The sequence below is a fragment of the Phasianus colchicus genome, chromosome 11, assembly GCF_987193195.1.
Source record: "Phasianus colchicus chromosome 11, bPhaCol1.hap1.1, whole genome shotgun sequence".
Lineage (NCBI taxonomy): Eukaryota > Metazoa > Chordata > Aves > Galliformes > Phasianidae > Phasianus > Phasianus colchicus.
Window position 1 is genome coordinate 1,171,531 of NC_143446.1, and position 16,559 is coordinate 1,188,089.

Here is a 16,559-nt window from a genome sequence, read left to right on the forward strand (position 1 = left end):
CCTGACCCCCATCTGACATCCCCTGACAGTTCCACGCCATTCCTTTGGGTCCTGCTGCTGCCACCAGAGAGCAGAGGTCAGTGCTACCCTGCTGCTCCCTGCAAGGAGCTGCAGACCTTTTCATAGTAAATGATAGAGGTCAAGGTCCTATTATAAAACTATATTGTTGGATGCTGTATTTTCTCTTTGTTTATCCTTTATGGAAACAAAAATCAAAATTAAAAATATTTTAGTCTCCTTTGCCATAGAAAAAATAATTTGTGCATGAATCAAGGAAGAAAAGTCTCAATTATAAATTGCCTGAAACTTTTTTGGAGTTTTCACAGCCAGGAAAAAATATTTTAGCTGTTCAGATATCATGATTTTTCCAATTTTTGTAGTTCAGAATTTCCTACCAGGCTTAATAAACCAAAGGATTCTACAGACATGACAACTCTCACTGGCACAATGACAGACTGTGCTCAGTCTAAGTGGGCAACACCACCTAAATTTGGTATTAAAGAGAGAAGTACAGGTTTACCTGTTCATTTAAGAACTAGAGCCATCTGAATGCGCTCACAGATTTGGAATGGCTGAACAAATCCTTGAAATGATGGCTAAGCAAGCAGGGTGTCAGTGAAACGGTAAATGCTGACCAGTGAAATTCACAGGTACTAGCAGTTGTCAAAATTCACAGCTGTAACCATCACATACATTTGAATTTTAATCAGGGCTTTCACACACCTGCTCTCACTATCTGCCTATCAAGAGCTCTTAGTTTCTCCACCTACTTCCCAGTTGTGACTCCTCTGCTGCAGATTTAGCACAGGAGTGGAATAGAAGACCTGGCTCTACCTCCAGAGAATAAGATGAGGAACTTCGTCCCTCCTTTTTCTTATGCAAGCCAAGTGAAGATCAGTGTGACCCTTCCTCTTTCTAGTTCTGGTGAAATGGTGCTAGGGCTGGCAGGGCCTCACACACCTTGGTGCACAGTTTGCTGTCATAGACCTGTGTTCCTGGTGGAGCAGAGTACTGAGTGGCACACCGTGGTGCTCAGTCTGAGACTGCCAAGCCAACAGAGCAAACTGCAAAACAACCCAGTGGCTTCTGCTCCAGCCTTTGCACACATGGATTCTTCACTGAGAAGCCCAGCACCTCACAGCCTCCCCAAGCTCTTCTTTGCTTTGGGAAAGGAAAGGGATGTTTTAATCCTGTATAATCTCCAACAGCTTTTCTAACCATTTACTGTTTCTGAATCATATAATCCTTGAATCAGTTCTCAAGTGGTTAAGACTCAGACAGGCAGACAGAATACACATCTGAGAAGGCAGACAATGAATTTCCAATTGAATCATTTTTTGCGTGAACGCTTTCCAACAAAAAAAATATGTTTGAAATTCTAAAAGCAATCAGAGTATCTTTCCATCTGCATACTGGTTCCTGTTGCCTACGGGATACCCAAAGGCAGACTGAGGGGGTTCTGTGCTACAGTTCCACAGGAAAGCACATGGGAAGTGAGTAGCCTTTTTTGTTTCATCTCAGTGTTGCCCTTCTGAAATATTCCAGGCATATTTTGACTTGCTGTGCGCAACATTCAGATTATGCTTCTCTTTTTCAGTGATTCATTGGGTTAACTAATGCAGTAACTGTTATATGGTTTTCTTCCATATTAGTCTGAATCTAATACAGTATTAACAGGTCAGCTGTCTTTACCAATTACTTACAGGGTTAAACTTTTGCTGTAGCAAAAGCCTCAATTAAAGTGCTATGGAAAAGGGATCATCTCAGTAATTTAGAGCACAAAGCTCACTTTTGTGCAAGGCCTTCCAATACATGATCCCCTGAACTCAGCTGTGTGTGGAAGAGAACTGCCTGCTTGGATGAGCACACTCATCCAAGTTATATGACAAGTTTATGTTATATGACAAGCTCAGATGCAAATGATTAAATCTGGATAGATGAATCTTGCATTGTCTTTCAGTACTTACATGGAATAAGGTTCGTTCATAGGAACGAATCAGGCTTGGGAAGTAGTTCTGATCAAAAATGTACTCCATTCATCAGAGGTATTTGTAGCTGATTGTGAGCCTAATGTCTCTCATTAGCTGAAGTTAGACAGACATTGTTACACCTAGGCAGACTCTAGAAAGTCAGGCTATAAATTGCTTTTCTGCTTCTTCTGCCAGCAGTCTGTGCACTGCATTCTTGGGCTGCAGGTAATTTATCTCACATGCTAAGAGGAGCATCACTGCTCAGCAGCCTAACCAGAAACAGCCAGCAAGATTTTCAGTCACTGAGCACAGAGCAGGAACAGAAACATTCTTTGGTCTTGAAAAGAGGAAAGGGAGTATGAGAAAGGCTATTTGCTTCTCTGATCCTATTTCTTCGTCTCCAATGAACTTCTCCAAAATGGGCCAAGCAAGAGCTGTCCTCAACCTGAGAGCTACTTTTGCATGTATCACCTTCATCTCCCTGTTCCTGCACCATGATACAAGATGAGAAAACATCTGCACAGCTCAACAGTGAACACTGAGAATCCAGTGACCATAACACACACCACTTTGGATAAGCTTTGGAGTGGACCAAGGGATCTCCAGCTCTTAAGGGTTCTCCAGCTCCTTAACAGACATTCATAGGTGTTCCCGGAGTGCATGTTCTAGTTTACTTTTAAGCAGAAGCAATCCAGTTTGTGTGTTCTGACAGCATGCAGTGATGCGAGGCAAACTGCACTAAATGAGAATGATTGACAGGTTTACTTCCAAATTGCAAAGGTAGATTACTCTGTGTTAAAAAAAAAAGAAAAAAGAAAAAAAATTAAAATAAACAAAAAAACAACCAACCCATATCTCAAGCTTTAAATATTATTCCTTGGTAGGCTCGGAGATAAATATAGTGAGATAAAAAATAAAAAGCAGAGAACATGGAGTTGAACTAAAAAATACGGGCTCCAAATTTCTAAATTTAGTATACAGAATTAGGTTTGTTTTGAAGGCAAATGAATGGATATTAACTGACAAAAGTCTTCATAGAGAGGAGCACTTGTGCTGCAGTGTGCTAGAAGAGCCTGTGCTGCTGGGAAGAAAGCACACATTCTCTGGGCCACAATGAAGAGGCAGCTCTGCACACACTACTCAGGCACCAGCATCAGAGGTATGGCATAGATAGAGAGCAGGAGGTTCAGCTGCCCTAGGAGGAGATCTAATAATTGAGTAGGGCATTTATCACAGAAAACAGAATGGTAAAATGGTAAATTACAATTAGTTCCAAATCAGGTTAGAGATAAAAATATCAAGCTAATTGGCTTGCCAGGCAATATCGAGCAGGAGGATCCTGCAGGATCTCTGGAGCCATTGTTTCCTTGGCAGAGTAAAGCTGGTTTATATGAAAAACAGCCTTCAAGAACCTCATAGGGAGGAACAGATACAAAGGAACAAAGGAATTCCTCAAGGAAAGTAAACATGCTTTCCTATTACCAGTGACAGTCATTCACGTGGCTGATGAGTGCAGTTTATTTAAGGATGCTCGTCTGAAGCTCCTAGAGGTTGTAGGTTTGCTCTCTCAAATTTAATCCTGGCCTGAAAGTCAACGTTAATAAGTATATATTTAATTTCAGATATTGAACTTCTATACTGCACTTCAGAACAGGTACACAATTGTGTGGCTATCTAACAACATAACCCAATATTTAGCCTCAACAGCTTTAAAGTGGCTACAACTTCATAACTCAGCCTTTTTGTTTCACAGAATCGCAGAGTTCAGAAGGGACATCAGGAGATCATTGAGTCCATCCCCCCATCAAAGCAATACCCTACAATAGGTCTCACAAGTCAACGTCCAGACAGGTTCTTGAATATCTTCTCTGAAGGAGACTCAAAGGCCTTTTCTGCATTTCTCCTGTTGTTTCTAGTCTAACTTTACCACTGCTTGCAATCCATGTTGGCAAGACACCCCAGCTGAGATTTGCACTTCATTTCTCAGCTATCTAGAGCTAGTTACATATTTCAGAGGGATTCCTTGTCCCCAACTTTGAGAGAACTTGAGAAAATAAAACCTGAGAATTCTCCGAGACAGACTGTATGGCTCAGCACCAGCAGCTATGGCCAAGTGTTCCAAAATACTCTGCTGAATCCCCACCATGCTGACTGCTTCGATAAATGAGTGTTTGTAGTGCTTGCAGAGAAAACAAGCTTTTCAGAAAACCCAGCCTGACTACATAAAACTGATTGAAGATTATACAGAATTGAAATCATTCTGTTACCTGAGGCTGTTGCAAAAATTAATTTAATTAAATGGCTATGGCAACATATAAATGAGATGCAAATTTGGGGGAGTATCAGAATGGGAATATAAATAATTATGATTTGTACAGAGGTGGAGAGAAGAAAATGTAAATTATACAAATGTAGATACTGATTTAAAAAGTTTTAGAGATTAAAAAGAATTGTTATGGTGCAACCTTAAGTAATGCCTAAATCTCATTTAAAGTCATGGGAATTGCATCAACATTCAGATGTTTACATATTTTGCCATTAATTTGGCTGTTGAATAAGCATAAATGTAGCTACCCGACATACTTTAAAATACACTAACTACACGGTATTTAACCCAGCTCCTTTCTCAGCAGGCAGAAGATGAATTGCTGTACATATAGATAAAATAGACACAGACACACATGTAAAAAAGATTCCACACCAAAGAATTTACAATTGAAACAAATTCTGTTGTAAAACCAGAGGCGGTGCTACATAATCAAAAAATAGTGGCGGAAAGTATCAGATCAATTCCATGGTATTTAAAGGTTCATTTAAGAAAGAATTGACTGAATTGAAAAATGAAAGAGACCTGGGGCACTGACGGAAGCAAATGAAGGGCACTGTAAGAAATAAATACATTTGAGTTGATACCACCACTCAGGAGAAAAGGACACTGGTCCAGAGCCATAAGCAGGAGCAGCACGATGACAGTGGGACACCAGGAAGGGACAGGATGAAAGATACAGAGAGCTGCTTCAAGATGTCAAAAAGCTTCAGTACAGCTCAGGAAACAGAGGCTGTGAGAAGGGAGCAAAGAACAGTAGTTACGATGCAAATTGGAGCCAAAAAGAATTGAAAGAATAAAAACCATGAAATTTCACTGAAAGCTTGTGATGGGAGTTGAGTCAGTGTCCCAGTGAGCCAGAGCAACTGATTTCCCCTGTACACGTGCACTGGTGTAAGGCAAAAAATATGAGGGATGCTCTGAAAGTAACACCTCCTATTTTATTAAGTTAGCCCATGTAATGCTATAACAGGATGATAATAGGAGGGTGGCGAAGTCTTTAGCTACAGCAAATGAGAATGAGCCCAAATGCAGCATCCACAGATACAGAAATGAAGGAAAAGAGCTGCTTACCTCTGGAAGGCCTCAGGTAAGCAGGAATCTCCATCAAGAGATGCTCTCAGTTCCACTGCCAACCCTTAAATAAGGTCTGGGAAGGGGTGCATCCTGCCTCCACCCCTTCTAGTCACTCAAATGCATTCCTTGCACCTGAGCTCTCCTGGGTTGGCCCTGCCTTCCACCAGATGCTCCATCACTGCTTGAGGCTGTGACTGAGCATTTCTGCTACAGCCCAAGATGGCAGAGGGGGATCTTGGTGGGATGGCACTAGAGGCTGAACCTTCTTGCCAGCATTCTATGATGTGTTGTTGCTGTGCCACAGATGGCAGCAGCGGGACAGTCTGACACAGAAGTGCATATGAACAAAGGTGAGTCACTGATTTCTTCATGCTGAAACAGTGGTACCCACTGACATTCAGGGATGCTTGATGAACATTTATGGAGACCATGACGTGAATGTGAGCACAGTGAGGCAGTAGGTAGTGTGTTTCAGCAATGGCAACAGCTTCAGTGGGTCAATTCTGCTGATGCAGGTTGTTACAAACATTGCATGCAAACTATTGGTCATCACTGGTGAAATGCACAACTAATGGTGCTGCCTATGTTGAAATGTTTTGTAGCTGAGAATTTGCTCTATCAACTAGTGTTATTGTTGGAGTTTCCATGGAAATAAATAGGATGCATTATTTTCAGAGCAATCAACGTATCTACATCTTCATCAGCAGGCATAAACGCTTCACCTTGCAGAAGTCCAGAGCCCAGAGAGACTGAGTGTGTCTGGATACAAAGTGTCTTCCAAACTTTCAGAAACAACTAGAACAAAGTTTCTGGAAAAGATATTTCAGCACTGGAACTCAAAAACGTCATTAAAATTTCACACAGCTAATTTGGAAAAAAATGACTGCAACAAAGCACTCTTATTCAGTCACTATAAATATGAACATGAGGCAGTATTGTAGGACTTCCCTTCTTTGTTTTCTCTTTTAATAGTTGTGGTCACAAGCCTCACTGTATTGTGCACGTTTAGACCCTGACCAATTGCTCTTTTGAATAGCCAGCTACCATGTGATTCCAACTCCACATGTAAGATTAACAGGCTGCTGCACTAAAAGGAAAAGCAAAACATGTCATTAGTGGCCTTTCACTGATCTAATTTAATCAATGTGCAGCTTCAGAAGAAATGAATATGATCCCAGTGACACTGCCAGAAAGCCTGAGCCGTGTACAGCACGTGAAACAAAAGTCCATCGTCTTCCCCCAGTGATGTACTGATGCTTTGATTTCCACACTGAGGACTAAAACTGCCTACATTTACAAGGTAACAACTCTCAGCACACACCAGGTTTATTTATTAACACTTAATAAAAATCACGTATGGCTTTTTCTCTACATTTACAAACTCCTCAAAAACCACAGGCACTGTGCTAGAATTGCACTGTTCCCAACATGAGTCAGCTTAAGTCTTAAGAGATGGCTTCGCACTGGCCTGCACTCCTACATGTGTGTAAATATTGTAAAAGCCAGCAGACAAAAAGCAATGCAGTTTCTGAAAATGTTCACACGTAGGCTCAGAAGCAGCAGCTGTGCTGCAGGAGGGTGCAGAACAAGCAGCTGAGAGTCTCCTGGTGCCTGAAGTCAGAGGGAATTAGGAGACAGAGCCCAAAGCCAGTTGTTGAAGATGGACAGAAACAGCGTTAACCCTTAAATACTTTCCATTACAAAGAGAGGCTATGCTCTACTACAAACTTCAGAACAGCATTATTTCCAAGAGCACACTGTGCCAGGGGACTGCCTTTGATGCACATGGAACAAAGGTTTGATCCAAGAAATTTCACAAAGCCTTGGTTTGAAGCCAGGCCAGCTACATAAAACAGGACTGAGGACTTCAGCCCTAGAAAATGCCAAAGACAGAACCCTGTTGGTTCTCTTTCTATTCTCTTCACTCCAGTATTTTTTTTTTGAGAAAGAACAGAAACATTCTGAAACCAGCATCCTTTTGCGTGCATCTGACGGGTGTGCAAGTTTCAAATGAATATATTTTTAATATTTTCACTGTGAAACAAGAAAGAAGAAACAAGAAAAAATTCAAAAAGGCATAAAGGAAATGGGAAAAAAAAAAAAAAAAAAAAAAAAAACACATAATTTCCCTCCTTTTAGAGGGAAAAAAAAAAAAGCTATTATTTGTCATTATTCCCAGTGAGCTTTTTTGGACTGTATAGAGAGCATGGCAAATACTTTCTATGGGATACTTTTCTTCAACCAGGTAAGTTGTTATTCACATATTTTGATTCTCTTGCCATGCGAGATCCTTCAGCATGGAACATTCTTCACATGGGAATATATAAAAAATAACAGTGGCATTTCTGAACCACATTTCTCCAGCATATCCAATTCTTTATCTATCGAAGTCTTTGAGTCATCAACACATTTCCTGCTCACCAGTTTCCTTCAGACAGCAGCAGTACTGTGTTTTTGGTGTAAATTAATTTAGCTCCACCCAAGGAATTTCCAGCCAAGGATCTGGCCTAATACATTCAGTAGATAAACTGTCTTCTATCAAGCTACACTATCTTCAAAGCTATGATTTATCTGCATATTCTGCAGTACAAGATAACAGTCTTGGTACACCAAGTTTGAACTGAAAGTAAGCCTTCTTAGGCCCAAGATAATTTCTGATTGTTGTTTTAATCAAAGACTTGCATCCCCACCAAGGAAAAAAATACAAGCTCCTCCAAGTTTCTCTTGTTCTACAGAATTTCTAAAGACTCACTGGAGTCCTCATGTGACATGTGGGACAGTGTTCTGCTACACCGCAGAACTGAAATGACTGAAAGAAAGAACAGAAATGGAAGACTGGAATTTCAGAGTTGTTAGAAAAGTGCAGCTTTGATTTACTCAAGAGTATCTGTTGGAAAAACTCTTTTGTTGCAGTTTTTTTCCATGTGGAAGCCACGTACGGAATATAACTGATCCACACTGAGCAAAGCTTATGTCTCTCAGTAGATTACTGAATTTTCATCAAAAGAATATTCCTTCTCTTCCCATTTTTGTGTAATGTGAGAAGTTTTGTTAGCTGCTGTCATCTCCTCTAAGTACAGCTACCTGCTTGCAATGCCAAACCAACCTCCATTTCTCACGATTTGTCCAGCTTCAAGGCCAGATTAGATGGGGCCCTGGGCAACCTGGTCTGGTAATAAATGGGGGCAGGGAGGGGTTGGAGATTCATAATCCTTGAGGTCCCTTCCAACCCAGGCCATTCTGTGAGAGAAACATATAACGCACTTTCCTGTCAAGGGAAAATCTGAGGCTTCGATCAGCACAGGGACAGAAAGAGTAGAGGCAGCCTTTAGCACAGCTAAAACAAGATGGTGCCAGCAGCACGTCTTCGGACACAAACACAACTCCAGTAGATGACAGCAGCTCGGGAGCCAGAGCTGTGAACTGTAATACACACAGTCTTATTCTGGTAATAGGAAAATAAATAAATACATTCCAGGGTTTCCAATCTTCTCCAGCAGAAAAGCTCAATATGCAGAAGTCAAATGGGAACACAGAATGATAATCAGGGAAATGCTATGCAGTTTTGTGTATCACAAATAGAGCAACTATGTGAAAATAAACAAATAAAGCCACTGCTGAACACCAAGAGCTTAAAGATTCAGCAGAACACGGCAAAAGAGCTACAGAGAAAGTATCAGTGTTTGTGCCTTGTCTTCAGCACTGAGCTGCCTCTTCCAATTCAGTGCTGCCCTCACTTCTGACCTCACAGTAAATGGCAAACCAAGCATGTTCAAAACTGCAGAGACATCTCATCCTGTCAGCCGTAAAGCTATCACGACCTGGACTCAGAGAAGCAGAGAAAGTTATTCTGACTGATGAAATAAGTAAATGAGACTCTACTGTTAACACTTCCAAGAAACACCAGAATTTCTGCACAACAAAACCCAGACACCTGGGCCTGTGCCCTAGAAAAGATCTTAAGAGCGCTGTGCACTTTGTGGCTGATTTCAGAACTTTTTATAATGGAGAAGAACTTTATGGCACAGGTGAAAGACTGACTCTGAAACTGTTGAAAGCACTGGGATAGACATATCTTCAAAATATGTAATACTGGAGAGAGATGGTTCTGTATCACCATATGGATTTGTGGATGTACTTATATACATGTATGTTGCTCCAAAAGTAATGCTTCCCATTTAATTCCATGGAAACTATAACAGCTACAGAGTGCACAATAACACTATTTGATAGAGCAGATTCACAGCTACAAAACACAATTTTTCAACGTAGTGACCACCATTAGCTGTGCATTTCTCCATTGACAACCAACAGTCTGCATGCCACACTCATAATGACCTGCATTAGCAGAAGCGATCCACTGTTGCTGTTGCCACTGCTGAAAGTCACCACCCACTGCCTCACTGTGCTCACATCCACTGTTTGCTCTCCACAAATGTTCTCAAGCATCAATGAATATCAGTAGGTGCTATTTTTTCTGCATGGAGAAATTCGATGACCCTCCTTTGCTTCATAGGCACTTCCATGTCAGACACCATTATCTCAGACTGCCCAGCTGCTGCCATCTCTCATACAGCAACAACATGTAATGGAGAACTGGCAGGAAGGTTCAACCTCTGCTGCCACCCCACCAACATCCACCTCTGACATTGTGGGCCAATGTCATAAAACAGGAGGTGTTACTTTCAGAGCAGCCCTTGTATTTGGCTGTTGGCTTGTAAATGACAAATTACAGCATGCTTCATCACCCTTGGTGAGTTTTAAGTGTCTCTTTAACTAATGGATAGCTTTGGTTGTAACATCCTGCCCCATACTTTTAAGTGCAACCCTGAGAGTAAAGTTTACAGATATGTTTGTTTTTTTTTAGTTTAGATATATTCAGTTGTTAGGAAGTAATTGTTTATAGGCTGTTCTATGATTTTTTCCCTAGAACACAAGAATCTTCAAATATTGCTTCCCTTAAGACTTCCTTACTTTTTGAGCAGTCAACATAAGTCTATACTTAGTCCTGGGCTTTGGAAACAGCGCAAAATGAAAACGCTCTTGTTCCTGCAGAACAGGAGAAAAAACAGAAAATGTGGGACAGAGGGGAAAAAGAATTACAGTTTTAAACATTTGTACCCAGCCACTGTGAGTTAGTCAGCTCTTTCACTCAAACCTGTTATGCCCCACCCTCAAGGAATAGCTTTGTATTCAAAAACAAACCCAAAACTTCTATTTCCTTTTGTACCTCTTTCTAACCAGCCATAGGGTGAAGCACAAAGCAGTGCCCCCTGGAAGGCTGCTGAGCCACGTGCCAGGCAGCCAGCCTTCATGTTTATGTTTTGTCCTGTCACGTTTGAATTAAGCAAGAATATCACACTGCACCAAGATCAATATTGTTGGTATTTCCATAGCCCAAATAGCAGCATATTCCCCACAGTTTTTATTTCAGATGTGACTGAACTGCAGTTATTCCTGTAAGTTCTTTCTAATAGCAGCTGTCCTGGCAATGGGAACTGCAGGAACGGTGGGATATTACGTACTATTTTACTCTGTTAGCTGAAGAAATCCATTTAGACTTTTATGCTGAGTGGTGCAATACCACCACAAGAAGATATTTAAACAGTACAACAAAAAAAACTTTGGTTCTCACTTCCACAGATGTTAAACAGACTTTAAAGTGTTTCTTTCCAGAACTCACTGAGGATTCTGCAATAAAGGTGCAAAAGTAGAACTTACACAATTCCTTAAGGCTGCCCTGCTGCCTGTCAAGGCTGTTTGCACTTAGTTCCAACTTCACCAAGGTTTACTCATTTCACCTGAGTGTCTTAATGCTGAATGTCACCTGCAAAGTATCACTCGTTTTCTTCCCCTATGGGCAGATGGCTTGGTTGGCTGTAACCGCAAAGCTTGAGGAGGGAAAACATTATTTTGTTAATGCAAAAAGTGCCGTCAACTTTTGAAAAGCAACAGCAACGGTTTTATTCAAACCTTCACTGCTAGGCAATGACTGTGCCACGACTGAATTTCACGTTCCAAATCCAGCCACCTTCTAACTTCATCTTATCTGGGAAGCTTTCAGAAGAAAAACAACTCCCCCCACCCCCAAGTGACACACACCTTGACATATGTTTAGAGTAGTCTCAAGAAATCTGGAGATGGCTAAGAACCAGCCCTCACTCGCTCCCAGGAATAAGCTAAAATCTCTGTTAGCCTGAGAAGAACACAGAGGCTGCGGAGCAGAGGTAAAGGAATGGTCTCATAGTCAGAATGTCTCTAAATTTGAGCAGTAACAATTTTTGAAGCATAAAAAGATTGCATCCAACACAAGTTGAAGACTGGTCACTCCAAATCATTCCAGCAAGGGCCTCAGGCATACTGCAAGAAGGGAAGAACTGCTCCCAGAAAGGCCTCGAGCTATTTGTATTTTAGACTCCTAGAGTCAGAATTTAAGAATAGACTGAACGTGCCCATGTTTCATTAGTACTTAAGAGGATCTTTGATGTCATATCACACCCACAAAATGGCCTTACGTACGCCAGAAGGTTAAATACAACCCTGTGAAAGCAAGGGAAACTTCACTGTTGTGGCCTCTTCCCTGGTGCTGGCTGTGCTTTATTCTGAGAATAGCCTGTATCTGACGGCAGCGCTGCCAGCACAGCTGAACTAGTCAGAACGGCTGCCAGGGAGGTGGGAGATCTCCAAGTCTCCCTGCTTGCTCCAGGGCCTGTTCCATCCCAGCACAATTACAAACACACAACTGCTGCTTCTGCTGCTGCCTGAGAACAACAGTTCAGGATCTATTTTCTTTGTGAATTTCACCCAGCGCTCCAATTAATGCTGACAGGAACTGCACACATTCTCAGAGAAGCACAGACTTGTTTTTCCCCAGGTAAAAGAATTTCATTCAGATTGCAAGGACAGAGTAAATCCTTCAAGTGTACACGTTACTCACTGGAGTTACCCAATTCTCTGAAGTCACTATAATTCTTTAGTGATAGCAATCAATTTATTATTCCATGATAATTAATCTATTTTACAATAGTAAGACCAAATCTTTAATCTCTACCAGAAAAGATGTGTAATTATCTCTGAGAGCCCTATTATCTTGCCTGCATTCCTCTCAGTTCCCACAAAGAGAGCAACATCAGGACAATTGGTACAAACAGGAAGAAATTCAAACATGAGGAATCAAGCAATGGAACAAGATTCAGCATACAAGAACCATGAGGTCTGATTTAGGTTAGCCCTCTGAAACTTCAAATCACACCATCAGCCTCCCAATATTCTGTACATAGTTATGCAGAAGATGTAAAAAAACAGTTTGTGAATTAAGATAAGTTCCCAGATTTTGTACGTAGCAGAGTCTTGGGAAATTGCTTAAAAGAAAGGGAGAGAGAGCACGCTGAAGTAACTGCCATGACAAGAACATCTGCATGGAAAAAATATGCTGATTAGATTATTAGATAATTAAGATATAGTTTACTGCCTGCAGTATTCTAGATGCTCCCCAGGTAAAGGCTGCTATTGTAACCCTATCAGCAAAAAGCACTCACATACCTGGAATAAAATCTACTCCGATTCACCTCTAGGCTTCTCCTCCTGCCCACCGCACTGGGTGGACACATGGCTGCAGCAGACCTTGGTGTTACACTCATGCCTTCTGAAGCAAACCACACCTACAGAAAACAAGGATGGCACGCAGGCAAAACGCATCTAGAACAACCCAGCCATTTTGGACACTGCATCTTCTCTTCAGAGGTCACCCAGAAGGGAAAGGGGAAATACCTGAGGCACTGCTGCAGCCAGCAGACGAATAGAACCAGACATGAGAACATACATGCTTTACTATACCTAACTATACATAACCTAAGTTTGTCTGCTTCCAGGTAACAAAGGCAATATAACAATAAATAAATAAATACAATTTAAAACAAAACAAAACCACAACAGTTTGCAGTAATGCAACTGAAGCCAGCTCTTAATTAGCAACTTCCCTTAGAGAAGGTTTAACACCAGAACAAATACAGAAGCTGAGGGACTTGGACAATGCATTTGTCTACAGCTGAATCATTAGACGTCACTGGCCTCCAGTGGATGAAGTATCTGACTGGAAAGAATCTGGCCCCTCATGTTCTCTCCACATTAGACAGCGTGAGACCTATTAAATAAGACTAGAAATCTCTAATGTCTGCTACATACTTTGCCTTTGTAACCAGTGCATTGATTGCAGATATGCTCATCTGAATTATTTCACTGTTTCAGTCTTAGTTCAATCACTTTATTTATCTCATTTCCATCTTTGAGTAATTTGATTTCTTATTCCGTTCTCAACAAAATCTATTCGAAGAACTGAAACATCGTGTTTGCTGGATTTTATGATAAGCCTTCGATTAGGTAACTTCAGAAATGAAATCTCTAAGGCACTTGGCTTTGCTGCTTGTTTGAAGTTTATTTTACATACAAAGAAAGAAGTTGTGCAAGATAAATAGTACAACATTCTGCATCTTTATAAAACAGTCATTTTACATGTTCATGTGACAATGAAACAGCTTATGCTTACATGACATTGAGAAACAATGACAGTGGAAGAGAGATCAGTATGAGAACCATGTGCTGGGTTAAAACATATCTAAGAACGTGACTGTAGAGAGAAGTGAATGGGAAAATCTGCATGAAGATGATCACTACCGGTGTTCCTCAGCTTTGCATTTGGGAGCATTCTTATTTAGTATTTTAATTAATAATGTTGGTACCAAAATAGGAGAGCACTTGTGGGAGTTTTTGATGATACAAGGCACAGTCAGCACATGCAATGGTTTTACACAGGAGTTTTACTCCTAGATGATCTTAAGTGAATAATCAAAATAGGTGAAAATGTAATAATAATACACAGCTACTAGTGATAATTAAAAAGAGCATAAACACTAGGCTTAGCTGATGGCAACTGACAGAGGAAAAAAGCACAGTTCTCCTTCTGTCCAGATCTGAAGCTGATCCCAAGATCCCTGTGTAACATGGCCATGAAGACAGCAGTGCAACACAGGGCTTACAAAGAAAGGTCAAAAGGAACCTTTAGAACCTGGGCCAGGTGTGTCTGTGACTGATGGTTCCCTGCACTTGTACTGGCTTGAGGGACTGCTATAAAAATATTAGGAACAGAAACCCTGTATTTTGCAAGGAGAATACAATGGTTGGCTTGTTTAGCTAAACGTAATATAAACATAAATGAAGAGAAGAACAATTATTTTAAGTACTTTAGGAGATCAAATACTTGGACAAGGAGAAAATAATAACCCAGGCCATCAAGAACCAGCAGACAAAAAGCAGTTATAGTAAAATGAATGCTGGAATAAAATGCTGCCATGGTCTTCCATAAAGAGCGTCAGGAGCAGCTTACATTTCTGAAACTGAGCCTAATCCATTTGCTAAAGGGGTTTATACTGATGTAATTTCTTCTGATGGAAATGGCATGGACTCTGACCCAGGAGTTCCCCCTTCCCTACTTCCTTCCAGATTCACCAGGGAGAGGATTTCCTCAGGGCTAGCACAGTATCAGTGCATGTTATCAGGAAGATACTTCAAATCTGATGACATGGCTGGAATTTTAATCATACGCTGGGACTTCAGAAGGCTCTTAAATGCCTTTGGAAACCAAGCCTGCAGTTTTGAAAACAGATTTGAGAGAGGTTTCTCAGAAGTGAAATATTTTTTAAAACAGACTAATCAGAATAATATTCAGAATCTCAGAATCTTATCATATTTTTAATACTAGTTGGTAAGTCGAGTGAAGATACTCTGGCATTTTGTTTTTTACTTAAACAATGGATAGCAAGGCTTCAATTGATTTTGAAAAATCCATTTGCAGTTTTATTCATACACAGTATTGGTATCCTTCCAATATAAGACACTGAGCTGATAAACATCAGTTCACCTTACAGGCATTTGCATTTGAACCAGGAATTAATTCATTTGGTAAACCCTCTGTGGCTCTTTAGATAACGGCTACATCAAAGGTGGTCTGTCATCTTATTAATATATCTTGTGATGGGGCATATGAAGTAAGTTACATGCCACTTGTACTTCCCCTACGTATCAAACGATCCTGCTGCATTTCAGTATCAAGGGACTACCAAGGTCACATGTCCTCAACACTTTGATTTAAAGTTGATTTTTCATGGTAACTGGAAGAAAAATAAATGACATGCATCTTCTGAAATACATTTACGAAAGGAAATCACTCCTGTTAAACTCTAGTTGTCATAGAAGTCTGTTCTCAGAGAAGTTGCAGAGAGTAAACAAACCATTTTGCTGCACAGCCCTCAGCAGGCTATGCTAAAAACAAAAACCCAAAGCCACTCTCTGTATCTGTAGCGTAGGAACTTCTCTGGTGTTGTGGACTCACAAGCATTCAGTTGACAAAACAATCTCCAGGGAAGATGAAGAAGGCAGCTGATTGCCAATGTCATTACAAAGATAAAACCACGCTTTTGTGCTTGAAAAACATCGTTTCAAATAGAGGTTTTGGGAAGAAAACAAATGTAATTTCCTACTAGGCACTATTTACTCTCCTAAGTTCAGAGATTTCTCAGCATTAAGCCCATAAAATTGCCTCTCTATTTTTATTAAAGCAGAGAAACAAATACACACAGAAGAAAAAGAAACAACTAAATTCCACTCAAATAATAGATTATGGAAGTGTAATCAGTAGGTGGTTTTGATCTATTTTCTCATCAGAACATTGCACTATGAAAATATCATTACTTGAAACAGTATTTTTATCTGTAGTTCCCTTTTGTTCCGCCTGCAGCCTGTTGGTTGATTTGGGGGCACATCTAGATCCTGTAACTTCACGAGAAATGGCATGTTGAGGGCATAACACTGACATACATGTGTCTTATCAACAGCAGGGCGACTCCCAGCAAACAGGTAAACACCTCATGGAAAAGAAAAAGTATGTTCTGGACTCACACCATATTAGATACTATGGTCACTCAATTAAGACTTGAATGCACAGGAAGATAACTTTAATACCAGTGCTTACAGAACTTTTCTTTTATACCTCACTGTAAATTAGTTTTTCAGTAAAATATTATACATGCATGAAGATACACATTTATATATAATATATATATTATTTGGTATTTGTGCAGCCCCACTGGCACTTCCAGGCATTTGTGCAGTCACAGTGTAACTCCTGCAGA

General features: G+C 40.5%; 1 long non-coding RNA gene across 10 annotated transcripts in view; it reads right to left on the reverse strand.

Annotated features, from left to right (window-relative positions):
- Positions 1 to 247: 247 nt before the first annotated feature.
- Positions 248 to 16,559, reverse strand: part of LOC116232300 (uncharacterized) — a 31,315-nt gene continuing 15,003 nt past the window's right edge. For 9 of the 10 annotated variants that reach the window (XR_016470011.1, XR_016470013.1, XR_016470018.1 and 6 more), the window contains one exon: positions 13,403 to 15,015. This is a non-coding gene — a long non-coding RNA (uncharacterized LOC116232300). Of the gene's footprint in view, positions 2,761 to 3,452; positions 5,030 to 10,347; positions 10,423 to 11,094; positions 11,265 to 13,402; positions 15,016 to 16,559 lie in introns of those variants that run through there. The other variant, XR_016470016.1, reaches the window with a different exon arrangement.